Raw genomic sequence first — 25,364 nt, forward strand, 5'->3', positions numbered from 1 at the left:
CACTGGGGATCAATAAAAAATGTATAAAATTAAAAAAATAAATTAAAATTTTTGTTTGTGACCTCCGAACTTTTCACAGAAAACATCTGCAAACTTTGTAGGCTTTTGTTTGCATTCACAGTAGTGTGAACTGCAAACATATTATCTGGTCAGGTAAATCAAATTTTTTTATTTAGATATCAAACAGAAATGAAGCAACAGTCAACATTTAACCACTGGTATGATTTAATTTGTACATATGATTTTTGATTCAGTGCAGCTCCTATTTCTATAAATAAGAGTCGCTTGTTCTGTCACACATTGTTTTTGACAGGAATGATCGATTTCATTTATCCATAATTAAATACACAAATACATAATTAAGCATTTTTCTCTGTTCCCAAAAGAAAACTTAACAACGATCTTTAAAGATGCTCAGACATATTTTAGCCAGGTCTAGCTCACACTGAGTCATACACAAATGTTGAGAATCAGGCTGGAAATCTTCCATGACTCACCGCAGCTTGATCTGGGAGACAAGGCTCAGATTACTTCTGTTATATTCAGTTACATGGACTTCTTTATTACTACTGCATTGGACTAAAATTGGCATTTGCATGATCTTCCCAAATGCTAAAATCCATATGAACCACATGTACCATATCAGAAATCAAAATGTTATCTTTAATGGAGAGAACTGGCTCACAGCTTCATAATATTTCTCAATTTAACCAAAGAAATGTGTATTTGACGTATGCTGTTAAGTTAAAAGCAACTGACATGAGTTGTACTTTGAAGTGGAGATTTTAAAAAAGTGACACTGGTGCAAGTTACAAATCTTTCACTGTGCGCAGCTGAAGGTAATTCCAAAGAAAACCAGACAGCCTGAGCTGAGCCACATCTGGTTACAAACCTTTTTTTTTTCATGTCTTGTGGGGCTTACAAACAGAAAAGCGTATAAATGAGCACAGGACACAAGCTTACTACTTTTACGAGGCATTATGAAACTGTGCCTCAGTTTTAAAAGATTATAAGTAAACAACAACAATATAAACCCTATAAATCTCCTCTCCAAAGCTGGACCAGAAGGGACTGAGCAGTATTACTATTGGTGCACACTAATCATGTGTTGCTCTTGGCAAACACACTTAGGACAGAGAAAAACCTTTGGAAAAAGTTCAAATAGAAACCTGCAAATCTATCAGCTTCTTAGCAGCCATGTGCAAGGTTTCCGGAAATCAGACCATAGGGTGTTTGTGGGAGAGGGGGCTTGAGTTTCTGGGTTGTAATTTGGGGAATGAAAGACCACTTTTCAACTGTGAATCTTTGAACTTGTGGATGTGTCCAGTTTTTGATTGGTCATTCAGGATGATTCTGTTTGAACATGAACACCAGATACACAGAAAAAGTAGCCTACAGGCAATACCACAAATGACCACTTTCAAGAGGCTTCTATGAAATAGAGATAGCCTGTGGGTCATGTTGATAAAGCCAGAACTTGTTGTGGGTCAGCAGATAGGAAGTGAAACGTACTCAGACACACATATTTTAATGTTTGTTAATGCCTATATTTTAAAAACAAGCATGCATAGCAATGCAATAAAATACATTTAGCCCTAAGTAAGGGCACAGTGCCCTCTCTGAATAGGGGAACTGACACAGAGCAGTTTTTTCCTGACATCTGCAGTTCCCGAAATATCAATATATGGCCATTACCCAGGCGACCAAATATACAGTCAGCACTAATAATCAAGCTGCAAGACAGTGGCTCATACTTTGTAACCTTATTGAGCAACACCTCTTTAAAACTCAAATGTACACCCCCAAAACAGAAAGCTGCCATGTGCTCATGCACGATGACATCTGCCATTAGCTACAAGGTTTTGAAAACAGTGTATCTTGCACAGTTACTAAAATTCTGTCATGTCTTGCTGTATATACTCACACTAGAAAATATGTGTGATGCAATGCCTAAATCATGGGGAGGATGTGTAATCTGGCTTGAGCGCTAAACAAATTGCGTCCTTGTCGACAGCATAGTTCATGAATGTCTCATTAGAAATAGAATGATAAGCAGCAGTAAATTCAAACCAGTTCACTGTTAATCCACTGGGAGGGTATTAGCAGATGTTAGCAGATGTTAAGTGTTAAAGTAAATCATAGTGGCCCTCACATGGTTCAGGGGGGATCTAGTTCTAGGAAAAAATGTCATGGAGTTAAGGTCAGTCTGACCAAAACTCAAATCGAGCAGTGTGTGTGTGTGTGTGTGTGTGTGTGTGTGTGTGTGTGTGTGTGTGTGTGTGTGTGTGTGTGTGTGTGTGTGTGTGTGTGTGTGTGTGTAGGAATGGGAGTGGATACTTATGTCTGCATTTTTGTGGTGTGTATTGTATCTTTGTGAGACCTGGGGGTCGGGTCACAAGATAATGTATGGGGGTCGCCAGATGGTTGTGGAGAAAATATAACATATAACATATTCTAGACTGGGGTATGATTTCTACTATTTTTTGGGGGGGGTCACAAACATTGGACAAGGCTAGGTGCTAGCTGCTAAAACTAAACTAAACTGTCATTAAACTGTCACGAACACCAACCTCATTATTCTGGGAGGTCGCGACTCAAAAAGGTTGAGAACCACTGATCTAAGCATTTAATCTGAGACCTTGCACTGTCTCATGTCCAAGAACGGAGAGGCTGTAGCAGGTTGCGTGATCGTTTTATCATCATTAGTCAACAAATAGGTCAGCCTTGTCGATCAACTGCACATTAGGTTCCTCTTAACTCTATCTGTTGTTTGGTATGTACGATAATATCTCAAGTGGTGTGTGTTCAAGCCAAGCAAACACTTTTTCTTTCATTTGCCTCACTTGGAATGTAGCAAAGTGAATGGAGATTGGATGCTTTTACACAGGGCATTCTACTAAATAGCCTCTACTTTGCTCAACAGTGGTAGTATTCAAACAATCAATCATGTCCAACCAAGACTTCAACTCAAAAATGTTGAAGATGCTAAGATAAATTTAAGTTGCAGAAAGGTACAGGCTACTGAAAGCCTTTTGAGAACCATGCACATGAGTACACTAAAAGATGACAGCCTAGTAAATTCAGGACTTTTATCTGATCTACTCTGGTACCAATGACTATTACTTACAGTCTCTAGCAGAAAACACCATGTTTAAAGCTGTTTTAATCCCATCATTCAAGGAGTCAGCAGATACTGAAGAGTTAAGCTACAATCACACAACTGTTAGGGTCCTTGGTGTGGTTGGGTTACCTTTTTTTGTACCCATAGGTAGATTTGGGTTGCAGTAAGACAAGGCATCCATCTTGACACGTTTTACAAACACAGACAATAGACAGACATGATTTAAAAAAAAAAAAAAAAAAAAAAATCATGATAAAAAAGCTCCAACAATCACTAAAACCACTGAAATAAAATAAATAAATAAACTCTGCTTCTACAGCATCTGTGCAATGTTGCTATGACGTTCATCTGAGTGATAGCTGCTGGAACAAAACTGTTTTTATACCGCTTTGTTCTACACCGTGGGATTATAAACCTCCGTCCACAGGGAAGAAGCTGAAATTCACCGTGCAAAGGGTGGGAGTCGTTATTTAAAATCAAGCTGGTTATTCACTGTCTGGTGTACAGTGGCACTAGGTTAAGCTGTGACTCACCATTCAGCCTACTAGACCATTTAACAATTTGACTCAGAGAGTTTCTGTTCTTTAAAGATAGGTTTCTAAACCATGACATCCAAGAAACAACTAAAATGGATTCAATAAAAGCACGATAGAATAGGGTCATCATGGTTTTGTCAATGTGGAAATAGGACAGCTTGTGGTTTCTGAAGGATGTAGTTTGCCTGTTAGCTCAGTACAGTACAATTCCAAAAATATACTCCCCTTAATTCCATATACATTTAGGCTATGTGTGCTAAATTAGCGATGGCAGTTTTGAAAGCTGTATTTTGTTCAAATTTGATGAACAATAATTTTGCATGCTCTTACTCATGATGTCCTCACCCTTGACACACACAAATTCTCTTTCCCCTCCCCACACACCAGTCCTCTTACTTTAAGTAAGTGTAAATGTTATCCATGAAGGGCCTCCTTAAAGGGTTAGGCTGCCTCTTACCCCCACCCCACCCAGCAGTTGTTTACAGTTAGGTAGCGTGTCCTGTCAGGTTGCAAATGCACTCAGACATCCATCTCAGGGAGCCGTTCGAGAGGTAGTGTGGGGGCAACTCGCTAGCTGAGGTAATGGCACGTTATGGGAGCATTAAACCAAGCTGACTGGGCGCTCGCCTCAAAAATCAAAGCACTGGGGTGAAAGAAGAAGGGGGAGAAAATTATATTTTTTCTCAAAAAGATGTCTGCTATTGGGTTTTGAGGCTAACTGGTGGTGAGAGGTTTGATAGGAGGTTTTTATTTTAGGACAGACAGGCAGATTTAGACAGGGAGGCGTAATAGGAGCCCATTCTGAAGCTGTCTTGATGCAGGAGTTTTTCAAGTGATTGGGGAAATATTGTACTAACACTTTCAGAACACATTACCAATCAAACAATGTAGTAAATGCAACATGGGAACTCTGCTGTGACATTTATAGGGCATGCTATCAGAGGAAAATAGTGGTGAGCAAAGAAGAAATATCAACAATTGACAATAAAAGTTAAGTCCAGTCAATTTATCGGTCGGGCTCTTAATCGCTGCTATGGTCTTCACAATACCTAACAATAATAGCAAATGGAAACACCATCTGAGACATCAGACCTTCATCTTAGAACAAGTTAAAGTGGCTATATGTAACTTTCAGTTTGTGTTGATTCTAGCGGCCGCTTTGGAAAAAGCGGTAGTGTTTTTACCACACCTGCTGTCATTAAGGTCTTTCTTTACGGTGCTGTATTGCCCACTGTATATTACTGAGTTAGAATTACCAGGAGGTCAGAGTTGCGATGAATATTTTGCTCAGACAGAAAATCATTCATTAACAATAAGATAATATGTTACAGATGCATCGTTGCATTTCAAGTGGTGCATCCGGTTACTTAGCCTACTTTGGATGTATTGTGAGTTAACTGGGTATCACTGTCCCTGTGTCACGAGCCAAAGCATTAAGAGCTTGTTTGTAGCAACCAACGTAATGTTAACTTAGATTAATACAGCGCATTTCATGATCCCAAGGACGCTTTACACAAGTACAGGGGGACAAGGGAAAAGAAAATAGTAGGCCAACACAAACACGGACTAAAAGGAATAAAAACCGGGCGCTAAATGGAAGGGGGGCGTATAACCACATCACGCATTGTAAAGTTATTTAATAAATGAAATAGACATATTGCATACCTAATGGGCCAATTCGGGTCGGTTTTGAATCATTTACAATCCCATAATTGTCTCCAGCTGTTAAAAGCCCGACCGAGATTGACTCGGGTTTCGGCCGTCGTCTGTCTTTCCATTTTAGCTTTTAGTTGTTCTTCGTTTAATTCAATTTTTTCCTGTTATAGCCCTGCCCCAGTATCAGCCATGACTACAGCAGATAACTTCTAAAATACAATTAAAATACAATTAGGCCTATATAAAGATATCTCCTGCTACCCTTTACCTGGCTGGAAACAATAACACAGGCTTCCGGTGTTACACCGAAATCTGTGACCCATCAGAATGTGTGCTCTGTAGTGTCATCTACCTGCTGTAAATCATTTTGTGACTTTGTGGGAAAAATCAGACCAGGGCATTAAGGCATTAATAAAAAATATATAAAGATAGCGTTCTTTTCATCCTAAGTCTCGTTTGCTGTTACAGGTCAATTATGATCATCAGATGGAACATTACACAGTTTCAGAAATAATTAAAAGTTACATATAGTTACTTTAAAGATTTGAATGAAAAACTCAATATGAAGAAATCTTTAGATACTTTTAAAAGGAATCTACCGACTACAATGGTTTGGCATCAACAGTAGCTTGGTTACTCTAACAACGTAACAACATAAATACTGCACACAGTACATGTTTATAACATAATGGAAACGTCTTTTTGAAACAGTAACAGCCGTTTCGTTTCTGCCTGGGTTAGCAAACTAGACCTCCAGTTTCTCCTGAGGTTAGATGTGGATATAGCCTACATAAAGGTATTTGTTCTACGATGATGATCATTTCAAAACCGCCTAAAACTCTTAACAACGGCTTTTAAAAATCTGACATCTGGGAAGTTTAAAAAGTTCCCGTAACAGCCATTAAGGTTAGTTATTTCGGTCTGATGAGGATGCCTAGTAATTTCCCATCAGGTCAACTTTCTTCTCCTACCACAAGTATTTTCTCTGGGCAGGCCCCTGCAATTGCACCAAGTGTGTGTGTTTATGTATTGTATGTCCATGCAAATATCTGCTTTGAATGTCTGTATATTGTGTAAGTTGTGTAAGAGCCTGTCAATAAGTGTCTCGTCTTGCTCTGGTCTCATTTCTGCAAATGAGCGCGTACAAATGTGGCTCCTTATGCATTACTCTGAGCAATGTAAACATATAGGGCAAGTATGACACTGAGCCATTTTGCAGCCACGTTACCTCCCCCACTGTGGCATTTGATAGTAGATGACAGTGTCAGAGAAGCAGAACTGGCCAGGCCACAGAGAAACCTCACATTAACCTCATTTATCTGTCGTAGTTTATCCCCTGACCCCTGCTACACACTCACTCTCTAATGAACACACTCTCCGGCAAAAACACAAGCCTGAGCTGCGGCAGACACAAACACATGCACACACACTTGAGCATCTAACTTAATGCACACACATACACAGCAACATACAATCATGGATAAAAGCAAACACAAATACATGCTGTACACATGTACACATATATAGTTAGACCAGGCCATCCTAAAGCCATGAGTCAAATCTGACAAATAAGAGTTGAAACTGGACCCAAAGTAAGAGAGTGAACATAATAAAACATTTACAGTAATATGAGGTGCATTAATGGTGACATTTCTTTAAAATAACCCCTGTAATTTCTTTAAACTTTTAAAAGTGTAAGAGCAAGAAGATATTGAATTTTCTTTATTTCATCGGTGCAGTATCATGCACAACGCTAGACTGAAATTAATTTCATTAGGTTTGTACTGCCATATTTGTCTTGCGCTGTGCTTTTGTAACTACACTCAAAGCAGAAATGATGCCACCATCTTAAAAACGTGTGTAATTTAAAGCTCCAATTAAGTTACCTCTCCTCAGCAAACAATGTATACAATCCTGTTACTTTCAACGGACACTTTGGTGCTCATCAAGCAGTATTGGCAGGCCAGTGGAAAAAATATATATGTTGTAAAAGATTCTAGTCTCGGATGGTGAAAGAAAAATAGAGAAAGAGACACTGTAAAGAGGTCCTGATACTGTAATTGGTGATGGGCTCATGGGGCTCGTGGGCAGGCAGGGAACATCCTGGCTCACTAGACCTTATCTCTGTCAGCAGTGTTTTAGCACACCTCCCTGACTATCATAGCCAAATGTCCCTGTTCCAATGTCATGAGCTTACTACATAGCTGAAAGAAGGGACAAAAATAATAGCCAGTCAGTGAGTCAGTCAGTAAGGCAGCGAGTCAGTCAGCCACATGTCCAGCCAGATAAGGCTGATCCACGGCCATCGAGTAAAAAAAGAAGAACTGGCCAAGCCACAACTACCAGCCAGCCAGCCAGCTGGACTTACAGACAGACAGAGAAAGCCAGCAATCCAGCAACTTGCTCTATTCAAACCACACCCCAGCTTTGTCAGAGAGGAAATAGTTTCAGCCTTACAGACACTGTTTAAAATATTGCCTGTGGTTTAGTTGCACAGAATTGTCTCAACCTGTCCTCCAGTGCCCACCTGCACGTGCCCCTGACCATTTGGTGACTGAGTCCAATTAATTAACCAATGCATTGTCAGAAAGAGGGGAACAGTGATAACAACTGGCCATGGACAGACTGGAATTCAGGACTTCATTCCACACACCACATAACAAACCATCAATGAAATGAGATGTTTGAGGATACATTGCACTGACCCTTCCCATACCGTCACAAGCTGTGTCTTGCTGTGTGTGACATCAGCATCCTTGGGAGTAAACAGTAGTAATGGAAATCAAGCTTGTGCCAAGAACAACATTGGTGAAGGGTGGGTTTTGGTATTCCATGGATTGTTTCTATCACTAGCCTTTTTCCTGTTATTGAATTCCTCTCTTTCAATGCATATCCTTCTGGCTCATACTTAAGTCATTGTTGATACCCACACACCCACCTTGCAGCTGAGGGTCTGGGGGCTTCACTTCCAACAATTAAGGTAGAAGCACCGGTAAAAATAGAGGTACATGAAGAGTAATTTCTTAAAGGTCACATATGCTTTTCCGTGTTTTCTGTCATATCTATCAATAATGTTATAATGTTGAATTTTCATGTTAAACGTGGCCAAATTATGAGGTAAACGTATTGTAGACAAATCCCTGTGAGCTAAATCGTCCAGATTTCCCACTATTCTGAACACTCCGGTTTCAACAGTTTTTTCTACTCTCGGCTAAGTGTAACGCAACTCTAAGCCGGCCTTCTATGATTGCTCATCTGCTCCAAGTAGGCAGGACTGGAGTTTTTTTTTTTTGCCACTGAGGTGTTAACATTGTGTCATGTAACTACATGCTAACGGCGGTAAACAATGTCACCTTGGCTGCCAGTGTCGTTAAATTCTCCCCAATTCCAGGTCACATTACTGCTGAAACATGTCCAATTGGGTAGTATTTGGTTCAGAAGCCTCTATCTGCGATTTTTGACAGTAGAAAATGCTGCTTCACTCCACTACAATCTAATGTTAGCATACTGCTAACTATTAAGTAGCTACATGCTAACACAACATAGCTGTAATATTGGCCAATGCTGCTCATTTCCATTGATGTATTAAGAGAGAGAGTGGTCATTTCCAAATTTCGGTCATTTTACTGCAGGGACATGTCCGGTTGTGTAATATTTGGTTTAGAAGCTTTTATTGGTGATTTTTCACAGTACAAAGTCCTGCAATATACTCTATTGCAGTAGCTCCAGATCCAACTAGTGAAACACGGAGCGGAGGCTCTGGAGTTTCCAGGAAGCGTGCTGGCCACTCAGAGCAGACTGAGCTTTTTCAGGAGGAGGGATTAAAGAGACAGGCATTCCTACAGAGCGTCTCATACAGAGGGTGAATACAGGTGCAGCAACCATGGGCAGTATGAGAAAAAAGTGTTTTTTTAACATTAAAGCATGTAAACATGTTCTAGTACAAACACAAAATGCAAGTATAATCCTGAAAATGCTGTATAATAGTTTAAGGTGACCAGACGTCCCCGGTTTCCGTGGACAGTCCCCGGTTAAAATTACTGTTTATTTACATGGAGTCTGGTGGGTTTAGCGAACGCAATGTCTCCAACTATAGGCACATATTATAATGTATTCTCATGTAAACTATTTATGTCAGCACAGACATTTTTGCAAATTGCTTAGCCAGTGTATCCCACCATAATGACAAATCCAGACAATCCCACTTACTTATATGAATATATATTTCTACTGGTATGCTTCCTAGTGACATTAATGCAAAAATATGAAGAAAAAACAATTCCACCTGTGTGTACATGGTTAAAATTCTGAAGTGCAAAATAGTTCAGGCTACAGCACAAGTATTTCCATCCATAGATAAGAATAATCAAGTCTAACCTCTGAATTTCTTTTCAAAGTGCACCAGATTGATGCATTTAAACATTAAAATAGACAACATTTTCTTACAGGGGAGCATGCCCATGGATCCCCCTAGGGGGCCCTGGGGCAGTGTCCCCGTTTTAAGTTTACAAAGATAAAAATATTTGTCTCAGAAATCTGGTCACCTTAAAACAGTTGCCCTTTTAAAAAGGTACAAAATCTCAATTTTAAGCGCTTGTGCACATACATTTGGCTATCTGGAGTGCCTACCAACCTACAACCTGTAGGCTGCCTGGATAAAAAAACATGGTATTCAACAAGCCATTCTTATCTGGCTCCCCTTCCTATGTCACATGCAGGCTTATTATAATATACCGCCCCCATCTGAGTATCTCCTACCATGGCTTGGGAACTACCTTCGGTGTGCCATTTTCTCACAAGCCAATAAGAAGAGACTGGGCTTTTTGGGAGGGGGGCTTAAAAAGACAGGCGCTAAAAAGGAGCATTTCAGACAGAGGATAAATATAGACACATTTAGACAGCATGAGAATAATAATGTTTTTGAAGATTAAATGTTCTAGTAGAAAACCAAAATACAAATATGAACCTGAAAATGAGCATAATATGTCTCCTTTAACTGAAATGTACTTATTCTTACAGATTTATTACAACAGGCAAATAATCCTCTTCAGCCTACATGCACACATTATGTTCCAACATAAAGCTAAAGGTTATCATACTCGCTATAAGGGGCAAGTTTGTCAATTGACCCTGATCTAAAAGGTAAATAAAATAACCAAAATATCTAAGGAAATCCATTATAAGTAGATCAAGATTATCCAACAAGTAATAGGTATTTGATAATTTACAGTGCTCCCTTAAATTAACTCAATAACATTTGAGTCAGCATAAAAATCAGGTCATCATTAGTTGCACTTGATCTAGACAGGCAATCCCCTTGAATGTGATGCTAGAGTTCGAGTAATAGAAATCATTACATTTGTGCTCCAATATATGTACATGACCCCAATTCCTAGCATTCTTCTTTCATCTCTCTTCCTCATCACTATCTATCTGGCTGTGTCCCAGGTTGTCAGTTTATCCTTGTCGCAGGCCTGGAGCTCTATGGGGAAGAGAAGCAGGAGCTGTCTGACTGCCAGTCAGTGTCAACTCCCCACTGTAATCCTCTACTGCCTCTGATAAGGATAAGGCAGAGAAGACTAGGCTAGCAGAAGAGAAGAGAAGAGAAGAGAAGAGAAGAGAAGAGACTGAAATATGCTTTTTTTAAGTTGCAAGAAGACATGGAGAATGAGAATGAGTGAATAGACCGTGTTTAAAGTGGGGAGATGAGTAGACTTGGAGAACAACCATTTAAGCAACTAGACCAGATTCCAATCTCACCAAAAAGTGTTGTGGCTTTGTCAGATTGAGTGAGCCACAGTTGAAAGAGCTCAGAGCCATTGCTCTTTTATGCACTACATAATACCATTAAACAGCTGTTATCAGTTAGGTTCTCCCTCATTTAACTTGGCTCTCAAAAGGCCAATGCTTTAAACCCTTTCCTCTCAGCCAGGCTTTGCTTGGAATATAATCAAATATGAATCAAGGCAGAGACATCACAGTAGCAGCATACTGAATTAACGATGACTTACATGAGGTATCACATTTTATGTATAGCTCAGGCTCAGTAATGCTCTTTCTAGAGACGGTTAATAAAACAGCTCTGAGGATTTTATCCGATTTGATGAATTGCTTAGATTCAAAATTGATGGAGGAACTCAAATCTGTAGCCTAAAAGCTTATTTGCCCACAAGAGCACCCGGTCATCATTTAAACACTATACACTTTGGAGTTCAGTCCAGTTTAGCCTTGTAACAACTGTATATCATGTCAGCTACGCTGGCAGCCATTACAGAGCCAAAGCCCACACATGGCTGACCTAAGTCCCAAAGCCAGCTTCCCTTTTTCACATGGCTATTGAGCCATGCAGTGGCTTATTGACCCGACAATGTAACAAGTTTGTGGGATGGCTTTAGTCCTCTCCCCCTCTGTCTCTCTCTCTTTTTCATTCAGACACTGGGAGTACCTTGGTCATTCAGAAGATTGCTATTGATTAGATTGCCACTTCAAAATAAAGACGGTATGCATGTAAACAGGGTCACAAAGACTGCAAATTTATACATCCGCTCTAGTCTGGATCGACGACTTCATTTACTGGATAGTCCCCGCTGTTCGTTTTGGGAAACAACAACAACCTTCGAGCTAGCAAGCTACACACTGAAAATGGCAAGTTTGGATCGTGCAACAAGGCAGGCCTGTTTTTTTTTGGGGGGGTAGTGGTTGTAAAGATTTACAAAGAATATGTTTACAGCATTTATTATCTGACTGGGACGTTGTGGGACCGATTGGTGGGGATTTGCTATGGACAAAATACACACACCAATACACTGGTAAGAGCAAATTACATTTAACCATGTATCCAGCTAATTCATATAGCTCACGTTACTGTATTGTATGAACAGTTCACTTCATTTAATAGCCTATTGTATGTGGCGTTTTCTTTTGCAAGGTGCAAATGTTCCACCAAAACAAGTCAATTTTGCAGAGCCACCGTCTTTATGACCGGAGCTTAGCGCAGCCCAAGACAATTGTGATTGGTTTAAAGAAACGCAAATAACCCAGACCATTTTTTTCTCCTATACAGGAATTAATGTGTGGAGGGGCCAGACCTTACTCCGCAGCGTTGTGGAGTAAGGTCTGGCAATGCAAGACTACATCCACTCTGTTCAATGTTCGGAGACACACACACACACACACACACACACAGTATAGACCCAGAAGTACTGTATAGGCATAAACAGAACAGTGATCCCCTTTCTTGTAATGAACATTTTGATTGAATTAAACATTTAAAAAATGACTAAATGGGACTTCAACAAGTGTATTAGTGAAGTTCAGCGATTCACAAGACTATACAAATCTGGTCCCAATTTCCCAAATTACGTTGTCTCTCCAGTTAAGACATTTTCGTTGCCATCTTCACGTAAATCACTCTTCTTCTTCACCCTCGAATATTTGTTTTCTTCTGGTTCTGCGCGAGCAGCATGAGACGTCACTAACACACCCAATCGCTTGCTGTGAATTTTCACACATTTGGCGCAATCTGAGTTTTTGTACTATGGATCCAGCGGGTTAAACTATGTTTGATGTCCGATCCGACTGATTCTGACATTTCTGTTCTTACATACAGCTACGCCGTGTATGGTCTAGATAATTTCAGGTTTGCAGTGCATGTGTAAAAGCAGTTTAAGAAACACTAAGCACCTCCTCCACTAAGCAACAAAGACACACACGATCACACACGGTGGAATGTTCTTTCACACAAAATACAAAAAACTCTCATGGATTCCCTTTAAAAGCAGCATTCTGTGTGCGATGGTGTCCTTTCTCTTGTGTGCATGCATGTGTACTCGGTGCGCTCATGAATAGAGGAGGATGAAACGAAAAGCTGAAAAGGTCGGCGCGCACTGCATGGTTCAACCAGACAGCTCAATCTCTTGATCTGCCCCCACCCCCCAGAACCCTCTTTACTTTTTCTAAATCCTTTTTCTTGCACATTCTTTTTTTGATTGCTGTTCTTCTTTTCTGTGTAGCTCGAGTAGCTTCTTGTGTAAAACGAGACGACCAGGAGTTCACCTGTGATAGCAGTGTGGTGTGAATGCAGCAAATTGGGGTTGATAATTTTTCATTATGACGACATTTGGTGTGAAAGTGGTATAAAACATGGGCCAGAGATATGAAAGAAAGAAGGTGGAGGGAAACAGGTGGCTTGCTGAAATGCATATTCTTTAGACCTATAATTTGTGTGCAATTTGTTTGTGTCTTTTCAGTGTTATCTTTGAAAACAGAGTTGGTACAACTAAATATTTCTCTACGTATGTTTACTTTATTATAAAAAGTGTCTATGTTTGTTATGGCTCCTTGCAGCATGTGTACATTCGAGTTTGCAGTCAGGGCTTTAGTGGCAAATAAGAGTACATGAAGAAAACTTTGGAGCATGATTTACATACTATTCTGTTTGGTTACGACCTTATCAGTCTGCCCCAATACCACTTAAAGCTTTTGCACACTTCAGTGCAGAGCAGGGTTTATCTGTTTTTACCTGTGCTCATATGAAGACACCATGATCTGGCAGAGGACAAGTCAAGCCAAAATGTACAAGAACAGAGTGAGAACGTTTACTCACTCATGCAGACTCCAAATATCTCAAGGGATATTGGTAAAGGGCCCTTATTTGTGCTTACCCTTCACTACACCTCTGCCTGCCGTGTGCAACCTGTCAAAGTTATAAGTAAATGTTAAGAGTAAGTAAAAGAGCACTGTTATTCTAACTAATTTATCTAGGAATATACACAGACACACACAAACAAACAAACACCTGTTGCAGCCATTGGTCGATCCATTTTCCCTGCCTACCCATCATCCACTCCTGTATTTGCAGGTTAGAGCATAGAGCCGTGTCTGTCACTTATTAATTCCGCCATGACATCTCCACCCAATCATTACATGGAAATATCTCTGTCTCCCTCAAACACACACACACACATTAACACACAAATGTCCTATTTTCCCTTACATAGGCAGCAAATTCCAGGGACAAAGAAAAGCCTTGAGCATGATCTATCAGACATGTATATTCATGTGTGTTTGAGTGTGTGGGTGTATGTGCACATATGGCTCTGACAAATGAGCCAAGCTCAGTTAAACGGCTTGTGATTAGGACACCTCGGCTTCTAATTGCCTTTTATTACCATTTGAAAGTGAGTGGCTGCTTGAATCAAAGGCTATGGTGGCTGTGGTACAGTGCATGTGTATGTGTGTGTGTGTGTGTGTGTGTGTGTGTGTGTGTGTGTGTGTGTGTGTGTGTGTGTGTGTGTGTGTGTGTGTGTGTGTGTGTTAGGTGGGTGGAATAGCACGCCTGATTCACAGTGGCATGACCCCACAATAAAGCACTATAGTTTGGTCCATGCCTCACAAAACCTTGGTGTTCACCATCATAACGCCCTGGCTTTAACAAACCTAAAAAATATTGAACCTGCTACTCTTATAGACATAATCAAAAACCTTTCCGCTCCAGTCTACAACTCCGTAAAAGGAACACGCCGACTTATTGGGACTTTGTCTTATTCACCGTATCCCCCAGAGTTAGATAAGTCTATACATACCCTTCTGAAGAAGCACTGCTACTTGGGGGGAGTGATTTGCTCACAGAACTCCAGGCAAACTCTCTGCTCCTCACCACGGGGCTTCTCAGGTGCTGCGAGCAAATCACTCCGCCCAAGTAGCAGAAGTAGCAGTGCTTCGCCTTTCCTTAGAATAGTTCCCAGTATGTATACGGTTAGAAGATGGCTGTGTCTCATGTGACCTTGTTATTTGTACACACTGTGACTATACAAATCACAACATGTAAATAGGAAAATGTTGACGTTATTTTGTCACTTTTTGGGAGCAGTAGGCTAGATGGAGCCGGTTACCTCCAGGATCTGTGCTAAACTAAGCTAGCGGTGGGTGCGTCAGACAGAGTTACAACACCCACGGAGATGAGAAGGGTATGTATGGACTTACTGTATCTAACTCTGGGGGATACGGTGAATAAGACAAAGTCCCAATAAGTTGGCGTGTTCTTTTAAAATGTTGACCAACTACAACTACTCCCTCTACTGTTTCTTAAATATACAGTTTTTTCCCCCTGTCTCTACTTTTACTACTACTCTTTAGCATTTTAACATGTCATTTTTAGACATGTCTATAAATTCAACCCCTGGTTAATCCTTACATCTTGACCTAAATCGATCTTCACTCTCTACCCATTGCACCCATTTTTCTGGTCATGTACTCACCACACATAAGACTTCCAGGCATCCCATCCCTTTCTAAAATCCTGGAATGTACTGTTCCCACTCAGCTTAACCCACATCTGCAAGGCCATAACTGTCACAGCACCAAACTGCCCTATTCAAATTCAAAGGGCAGAAGACCACTACCTTAATACGGCTTTTAATATTGTGATGTCATCCTAAAACAATTATGCCCTATTGTCATGGCCAATACTGTACACATTTGATTGATCTCTCAAGCAGGACAGTTCTCTATTAAGTCTCCATTAAGAACCAAGATCTCAAAGACCTCCTCATGGTATTCCACAGGGATTAATACTGGGTCCCCTTTGCTTTATCATCTACCTCCTCCTCATCATTAGACATCAAGGCATCCCCTGTTACAGAGTTGATTCTCAGCTATATATTTCCATCTACCTACTTAGTTACTACCTCTCTCCCTTCTCCGACCTGCTGCCTCTACAACACAGACAACTAGATGAGCCTAAGTCTCAAAAACGACCAAAAACTTGTTTGCTATGCATTTTTACCAAAACTTAGCTTAAAGTTATAATGTCGAAGATCTCTGTTTTGTTCTGTTTGGTATTTGTATAGCAGGCTACAGTAGCACCCTAAGGTGTCTGGTTCATTCATTGCTTAAGGGAATAAGGCAACTCAATAGGGCATGCTTCAAACATGAGAAGAGACATAATCAACAAGTTAAGCTTGACAACGTTTTTGTTCAAATAGCAAATAATTACACAGACACCATCAGAAAAGGGGAACACTTAAACGTGTAAATTATGCAGCTGGTGGGAAGAACTGCAGCTTTTCATCTTCTACCAGTTACATTTGTCCATCCACTTGGTCTCATTTGGATGCCATATTAAATGCACAATGTGAGTGAAAGCCTAGGCTGTATCACTTGGGGAGCATAGCCTACCCTGAGTGCAACTCCGAGGTGTAAACACAGTAAAAATAGCCTGCTATCACAGGCTTCCCTACAGTCCCGTTATATAATGATCCAAGCTAGGATGAATGACATCACGGGTAGTCCAGCAATCACAAACCCTATGTCCTTTACAAACAGCTGGCAATGTAAAACACTGTATAGTACCATATTACACATGAAACCACGGTCCGAACATGCAAAATAGATTTGTGGTAGACTGTGGTTAGTTGTTCTTCGTCTCTTTGCGTGTAGAGAAAACACTTCCGCGATGGTGAAACGTAGATAAAAATGTAGTGCTTGCCTTTGACAGTGCTTGTCAGTAAAAACATAGTTTAAAAGAAAACAAATACGTCTTGAAGCAACATTATTTAGCAGTTTATGTCAATGTTAAGCGCTAAAAAACAATCTGCAAGGTCGGGTGGCGCAGTTACTGAAACTACAGCGCCTGCCCGACACCAGCTCGGCCGGCGGACGCGCTCCTCGCTCGGTCAGAATCCAGCCAAACCTCCGCTCTCTTTCGCCCCACTTAAACACTACTTAACATTTACGTTCCGAAATGACAAGTACATACACCTAATCCCCGTACGCCCCCGTACTGTTTGGTCACTTAAAAATAGGTCAGAGGGCGAAGTAAACATTTCCCGAGGCTTTGAAGTAAACCAGAGCGTCGGCGCCACCCTGCCCAGTTCTTCCAGCCATTTTCTCTTCACAGCTCCAAAAGAGAAAAGTGGCATGGAGAAAGCAGGTTGGTGAAACGAGTACTGAATGAACAGTTTTGTGTGACTTACTGTAGGGTGTAACGGGCTGCTGAGTTTGTGTCGCTCCTTGTTGCCAGGGCTCCCCTGCTCTGCTCCGGCGCTGACGGTGGAAAGCGTCTCCCCTCCTAATGATGTTTGCAGCGCACAGCTCTCTGCCCCCACCTTCACAGAGAGAGAGAGAGAGAGAGAGAGAGAGAGAGTTAAAAAAATGGAGCAGTTTGTAAGCTACTCATGCAAAAATATGAGAGGGCTCGCAGCAGAGCAAACAGAAACTGAATTACAAGTTCATTGACAGTACGGTCGTGTGAATCCACAGTAGGCCTACATATGCCATGTTTAGTTTAATGTGTTTGGATATATTCACATTCTTACATATTCACTGCATTCATTATAACAAATTTAAGATGTAGGCCTATGTGTGTATGGTTTTTATTTTTTTGGAATTTGATTCTAAATATCCATCATAAATAGAGCTTTCCTTACCAAACCTCACTCAAAAAAGTGAGTAGCAATAGTAGTAGAGCTTCTCCTCCTGTGCTAAACATTTCAGCGCCAAACCCCAATACCATAAGATGAAGTAGTGTAAACTAAAGTACAATTTTGAGGTACTTGTTCATACTTGTTTTCATATGAAGAATTTACATATAAAACATGATCAGTTTATAAAATGTGATGCATTGTTATACATTAAACTAACCAAAACTATATACATTAGTAGACATACTGCCCCCACCAGCTGCAACATTAAAATGCTGCATGTTAATGCATTACTAATGTTAATCCAATAATGTAATACATAATTATATAACACTGGCAGGGTCATTCTGCTGCACAATCAATACTTTTGAAACTATGTACATTTTTCTTTATAATACTTGTGTAGCTTTTATTAAGCTTAAGTACGCTTTTAAATACAGTACTGTTACTTGTAATGCATTTATATATTCTAGTATTACTACTTTTGCCTATGTAGTAGATATTAATACTTCTTGCACCACTGCATACAACAGGATAAACTTTATTGATCCTGTACACAAAAAGTGAACTGTAACAACATCAGTGTGTAGTATAGATAAGTTACCTTAAAAACACAAATACTATTTTGAGCATTATATACAATATCAGGCATGAAAAAACTAAAAGTTACTTACATACAGGCTAAGATGTCATTAAAGCTTTAGTGCGTAACTTTTTGATATCATTCAATGTTCATTACGTTCAAGCCATTGCCAAATGAGTTGCTACAAAACTTATTAAGACTATCAGCTCCTCCATGTCCTCCTTGGCTACTAGCAACTGCATGGAGGAGTGGTGGTGGCTGTGCAGAAACTACGCACTATAGCTTTAAGGTGTGTTCCTATACTGACAAAGTCATTTTCTGTGAGAGATGTACAACTGCATATGTGCAAAATAAAGTTACTCTCTGTTTCAGGTGAAGCACCCATGATGAGCATGTGTGTGTTTATTCCTCCATCAAGTAAGCCGGTGTTCCTACTCTGAAGATGGCAGCACCAACATTAAGTATTATATACACATGCAAATCGTGACCACAAAGTGTATTGACATTCTGAGATTCTGAAATTGTACAAATAACAGTAATATATGACCGTTAAAAATTAACATTTAAGATGTATTTGACAATGTCAAAGCAGGCATTTGAGGCAGAGAGCTCGAGTTTTTAGAGAGAATCAGCTGATGGCAATGCCTGATAGTCAGCTGACTGTGACAAGGTGGAAAATCTTAGCTGCTGCTTTCACATATACACACACACACACACACACACACACACAATCTTGGAGTAATACTAGAAAACATGTTGATGAAAGGCGTTTACTCATGACATGATTGAGTGCTAATTGAATACTTAAAGTTGCTAAATTTATTTGGCTCTCTTTTCTCAGTCACATATTTGACAATTAAAAAACTGGGAGGTTTAGTTTTCCTTGACATAATGTGTTATTACTGTATGAACCAACCAACCCTACTGTTGCTGAACAAGCATTAAAATCAACTGATAAAGTCAACATTAAAGTATGTAAGTACCCAGTTAACTCCTCCCCTCTATTTTCAGTGTATTTTTATCATCTCGACCTCTGTGACCTCTTCCAGATTTCCAATATGGCAGCAAGCGCCTTGCCTCTTTGTCACAGGAGAGTGCAACCTGACACTGACCATGAGCGGTAGGGTGCACGAGGCTGCAGAGTGACAGACAATCTGGCATGTATCCCACTCCCTGCCAGTCACTCAATAAGTGGCCTATTGTCCAGCACTCTATTGTGCCCTTGTCACATATATGCCAAACAAAGAGAGAGACAGAGAGAGAAACAGAGAGAGAGAGAGAGAGAGAGAGAGAGAGAGGTAGGCCACCTTGTGGGCCAGGAGGCTAGCATTACATTCACGGCCTGAATGCATAGAAATGAAGAGACACCGTCTGGTGGTGAATAGTCCTTGATATTTGAATGGAGACGGTAATGAAGAGTTTCACTTCACAACCATTTATTATGCAGAGTGTAGACATGCTGTTTGATACTTAAAGTCCCTGCAGTGCTTCCCCTAGTGACACTTTCATATTGTATACAGTATGAGTTGCCCACACAGCATATGTGTCAAGTCAGAACTCAAGTGGAAGCAGTACGTTAACAATATGTTACTGAATAAATCCTCAAGTCATCCTGATTTGTGATTTAATCATAGGGTTGCTTGTTGGCTCCCAGAAGTGTATTCACTTATTTGCACCCACACAAGCATGTACTCGTTCCAGTCTTTATACTCACTCTCTTTCTTTCATTTCTGCATGTACTCACAGGTATACACCTACTCACTCGAGGGGTTGATGAATGGCTCTAGGAAAGCTCCAGGTTAAAACTCTTTAAGCTGTTGCAAAGGACCAATAGATGTATATGTACAGTAGGAAAAGTCAGCCTGTCTGCCAAATGCTTCATTTCATTGACTAGCACCAATCAGAGTGCAACGAGAATAGTTGATTGAGTAGTGTAGTACCGTGGCATGCTTTAAGAATAATAAAGAACTGCTTCCAAAGGAGGAGCAGATTCTTCAAGGGTTGGGTTATTCCCTAGATATGTATCTGTGTTCTTTGTAGGTGGTGTGAACAGTATACACTGAGGGACAATAAAGTACTAGGTGTGGCATGTATGGGGAGAGTCCTGAGAAATGGAAACTGGTTGTTTAAACCTGCATACGGCTATTTTGTGAGATGAAATGACTCATATGTTAAATGTCAATGCAATTTATAAACCTCAATGATTAAAAAGCTCTTTTTGTAGAAAGAGTGCCAAATACAATTTTAGAAACAGAATTTTATGGGATATATCATCACTGTCCAAACTATTATGATATACTGTATGTTCCTGTCCAAAAATAAAACCTAATGCCCAATTTTTGTTTCAGTTTTCAACATCTTCTGACCAGAAAACCAAGACAGAACTGTATTTGGCCAAAGACATTCAATTTAATAAAAGACATCCACTTAACTGACAAGTATATACAAACAAAGGATTTGACACCTCACATGTGAATAACACACTGAACTTAGAACATTCACTAAGGTAGATGAATAATGAACAATCCCCTGCCTTTGGAAAAACTCTTAAGGGATTTTCAAAGATTTGAATGGCCCTGCACAGTAACAAACGGCACAATTCCACTGCATGGTACGGCACGGCTCTACTCAACTCGACTCGCTCTTTTTTGGTTTTCCATTAGCAAAAGTTGTGGATAGTATCTGGTACCTGGTACTTTCCACAACTTTATTTGGTACCACCTCGGTCAAGGTTTCAAGTGAGCTGAGCCGATACAAGAAGGTGGAGTTAAAACACTGCAGACCACTGATTGGTCAGAGAGAACCATTGGGACATCCTGCACAAACCCACCATTTTTAAATAGCAAAGCTACAGTCAATAGCAACTGCAATTTTTTTATTCACTCAACCTAGATTTTGAAAACAATGGAGGCCCGCTATAAACTACGTACACTACGCCGCACAATTGACAAAGTGCAGACATTCCTCTGTTTGGTTGCCAATGAAAAAATTCAGCGAATGTTGTGTTGAAGATGATGTCACTACAGTTTCGCTATGGCGAACAGCTGAGAATCCCGCCTATTGAGGAGGTACTATCTGCAGTGAAAAACGAAATAGAGAAAAGGACCTGGTACCAGAAGTGAGTTGAGTTGAGTCGAGGCAAACCATGCAGCAGAAATGAAACAAAAGTGCATGCCACTTAACATAGTACACTCAGCTATTGAGCACCCCAGCTCTTCAGGCCTCTAGATTGTATTTTCTTCATTTGTATGCAAATTCTGCTTATTACCTGTTCAGCCGGTGTGAAAATATAAGTAGGAGAAAGAGTAGGCAACTGTATCGACATGTCAGCTTTTGAAATTCTCTGCAAAATCCAATAAAGACTTTCTTAGAAGAAGAGGAATACTCATCCTGTATATGCTTTGAAAGTAGCTGTCACTTCAGATTTCAAGGCTTCAGTGTCTGCTGAAGTTCTCTCTGTGCACAGGGGATGGTGTGTTTTGCAGCTGCTCACTGCTCCCCCTTTTGCTCAAATCAGGAAGGTTTTACAAGTTTCAGGGCCAGACAAACAGTATCATATCAAACACAATGCAAGGAGGATAATTGTTTAATAAGTGTTTCACTTTATACTTTTATTTTTTACCGTAATAATATCCACATGAACACCTTTGAAATGCTGTTATTTTGTAAGTAATATAACACCAACCTTTTCTTTTATCAGACATACTTCGGCAGCCCTGTCAAATGAAATTAAGTTTCATGTTAGCTGTCTATTCCAGCTGTTTATTGATTACCTCAAGGCTAATCCATTAATTTTAGCTATTTTAACCGTTATCAAACTATCAACTATTACCAACTATTATTAAAGGGGTGGTTCAGAATGTTGGACATAGGACCTCATTTCCAAGTTAACCAGTGTGTTATTTATCAGTGGAGACCGTTTTCAACTCTTTTCATCCAGTCCTTCCAGTTGCAGAGTTCGCTGGTGCTAGGCTAGCGCAAGTCAACAGTATCTGCTAGCCTGCCACTAAAAACAGTCTTACCCACTCCACAGTACACCCAAGGCAAATAAATTATAACGCCAGACTATTGATGTAAATGTCTGTGTTGACAGAATAATGCTAGAAATAAAACTACCCTTGCATCGCATTGCAATAGTTATATTTTGTTCCCTGTAGTTGGTAGCATAGGCTACAGCAGCGGCGGAGTGATATTACCTAGGCTACTGAGAAAGCCGGTTTCCTTGACAATCACACAAGTTTATTTACCTGCCGCTGCAATTTGCATGTAAACTGTCCAAGCTTACATGACTTTTCTGTCAGCAATTACCTAAAGTTAGCAGTTAGCCCAGCCAGGTATCTACCAAGAGTGTAGCTATACCATTAGCTAACGTTGTCACTCTCCACAATGCATTGAACTGTAACATTATTGGAACTTGGAAATGAGGTCCTATGTCCAAAATTCTGAACCACCCCTTTAACTATTTCAATGGTTTATCCATTCATTTATTTTAACCATTTATCCATTACTTCAGCTAATGATTTCAACATCTCGTTTTTTTTTGTTGCAAATTAGTTAAGCTCCTCAACAATCCCCAAAGACAGTAGGCCTACCCCCAAGCAACTGCAGATCCCCTTGGGTAAGTATGCCGTAATAGTTGGGAATCGATCACTAGATTATAATATCTATATATTTGACCTGTCAACAAGCGCAAACATTTCTGTATGCATGTGAATGCTGAGTCATCTAGTCTGGGGTAAAAAATTGCATTGAATTTCTTTTTGTCTTGGTTTTCATGACATAATAAACATAGAACAACCAAACAAATTGGACTTTACTTCACTTCCTGCACCCAATTGCAGTGGTGGAATGTAACTTAGTACATTTACTCAAGAACTGTACTTAAGTACAAATTTAAGGTACTTGTACTTTACTTGAGTCTTTTCTTTTAATGCCACTTTCTACTTCTACTCCACTACATTTCAGAGAGAAATATTGTACTTTTTACTCCGCTACGTTAATCTGACAGTTTTAATTACTAGTTACTTTACAAATTAAGAGTTTTGCACACAAAACACATGTAGTTTATAAAATATGATGTTTTATTATTAAACTACCCAACAATATATAGACCTACAAGTCCAGCTGAAATGATTAGACAATTAAACACTTATTAACGGAACTGTTTTGATTGTTTCCAGTTTCTAAAATGTGAGGATTTTTTCAGCATTGTACTTTTACTTTTAGTACTTTAAGTACATTTTCCTGATGATACTTACATACTTTTATTTAAGTAACATTTTCAATAGTATTTTTACTGTGTGGTATTAGTACTTTTATTTTATATATTTTATATTAATATATTTATTTTTTGGGCAGCTGAAGACATGAAAGGGGGAGTGACATGCAGCAAAGGGCTACAGGTTGGAAACGAACCCGGGCCGGCTGCGTGGAGGGAGTAAACCTCTATATATGGGCGCCTGCTCTACCAACTGAGCTATCCAGGCACCCTGGTATTAGTACTTTTACTTAAGTAAAGATCTAATTACTTCCTTCACCACTGCCCAATCGCTTTCAATTTCTTTTTATGCTGTATACTGCAGCAATGATATAAATGCATCTCAGCCACACGTGATATCTTCCTTGAATTCTAAACATGAAAAATCCACCATTTTCACACTACCTCTCTAACAACCAAATTACACAGGCTTAAAGTTGCCCTTGCAAGTGTAATCCTACAGTGAATGCCTGCTATCAGCTAACCTGTTTTCACACCTTCCCCATTCTGCGACAAGGGAGAAGGAGCGGGGAGGATTAGGATGCAAAGAGAGTTCCATAATCTGTGTATTAACAGCAGCCAATTCAATTATGCTGGACAGGCAGATTTTGGGACGTAATCTAGAGTGTCTTAATGTGATCTGTGTAAAAAGTCCAGACCTAATTGGAATAAAAAAAGATATACTTCAAAGTCAAGTCCGAACACACACACACACACACACACACACACACACACACACACACCAGCATGCACAAAGTGTTTCTGCTTTTGCACATTCATGCACACAGAGAACTCTGAATGTTGCTATATAGCAGCAGATCAGAAATTGCATTACATTTTGCTTTTGATAAAACAAAAGGGTGGAAAGAGAGGAAAAGAGCAAAGAAGAGTGTGCTGTGTGTGTGTGTGTGTGTGTGTGTGTGTGTTCACCCTGTATGAAAAAAGAATTGACTCTTAGTTCTGGACCAAGAACATTGAAGATGGCTGCCTTTGTAGATGAGACTGCAATATTACAGGGACACAGAATGTTTTTGCACTTATTTTAGAGACTCAGTTGTTTCACCCTTTCCCCTTCTTGTTTAAACTGCATGCAGTTTTGGTGGAAATATTACATTTATATTACATGTCTATGTTCAACCCCCCATCCCCCAAAATAAACCAGCCCCTCATGTATCATAAATGAGGATGGTTCCTCAGCCATCTTTTCTGGTTTAACAAGACTCGAAAAAATGTCCCACTCTCCTTCTACTTAGCAGTGACTTTAAGTATTGACCAGGCAAGGGACGCTCTCCAACACACAAACACCCTAGTGTACACACACATACATACACACAGTGGTGAGTGATATCAGGACAGGCCTTTACAGTATACGCAGTCACCAACGCAGGGGTCAGCGAGGAGTCAGCTGGATAATAGATGAGCTCGAGAAAAGCAGCCGACAAATCTGTAGTACTCGTCTTACACCCTGCTTGTCTGCCTGGGTGCCTGATTTTTCTTTTTGTTTGACAGTTTGACTGTGTTGGAGGAACAAGGAGAGAGAAACAGGCATTCTGAGGAGCTCCTTTCTGTAACACAAGTGAGAGGGAGAATGACAGAAACAGAGGTAACGGAGTGAAGATGGGAAAGTAGAGCACAATGTCAATTTGATCTATCTATTCATTTTACTTCCAGCATATGTTAAACTGGGTTTGTCCCAATTTTTTAAACATAGTAACCATGATAAGGAGACTGGTATTCAAGTATTATTCTAGAAACAATTAGTTTGAATAATTGATTAGATGGAGATGGG

General features: G+C 40.0%; 1 protein-coding gene across 2 annotated transcripts in view; it reads right to left on the reverse strand.

The window, feature by feature from the left end:
* atxn1a (ataxin 1a) overlaps nucleotides 1-17,414 on the reverse strand; it is a 90,560-nt gene extending 73,146 nt beyond the window's left edge. Inside the window, exon 1 of one of the 2 annotated variants that reach the window (XM_031296247.2) lies at nucleotides 17,289-17,414. The gene's annotated coding sequence lies outside the window, so the exon portion shown is untranslated. The remainder of the gene's footprint in view (nucleotides 1-17,288) is intronic. The other variant, XM_035993215.1, reaches the window with a different exon arrangement.
* Nucleotides 17,415-25,364: the final 7,950 nt, after the last annotated feature.

Source organism: Sander lucioperca, chromosome 16 (assembly GCF_008315115.2).
Source record: "Sander lucioperca isolate FBNREF2018 chromosome 16, SLUC_FBN_1.2, whole genome shotgun sequence".
Taxonomy (NCBI): Eukaryota; Metazoa; Chordata; class Actinopteri; order Perciformes; family Percidae; genus Sander; species Sander lucioperca.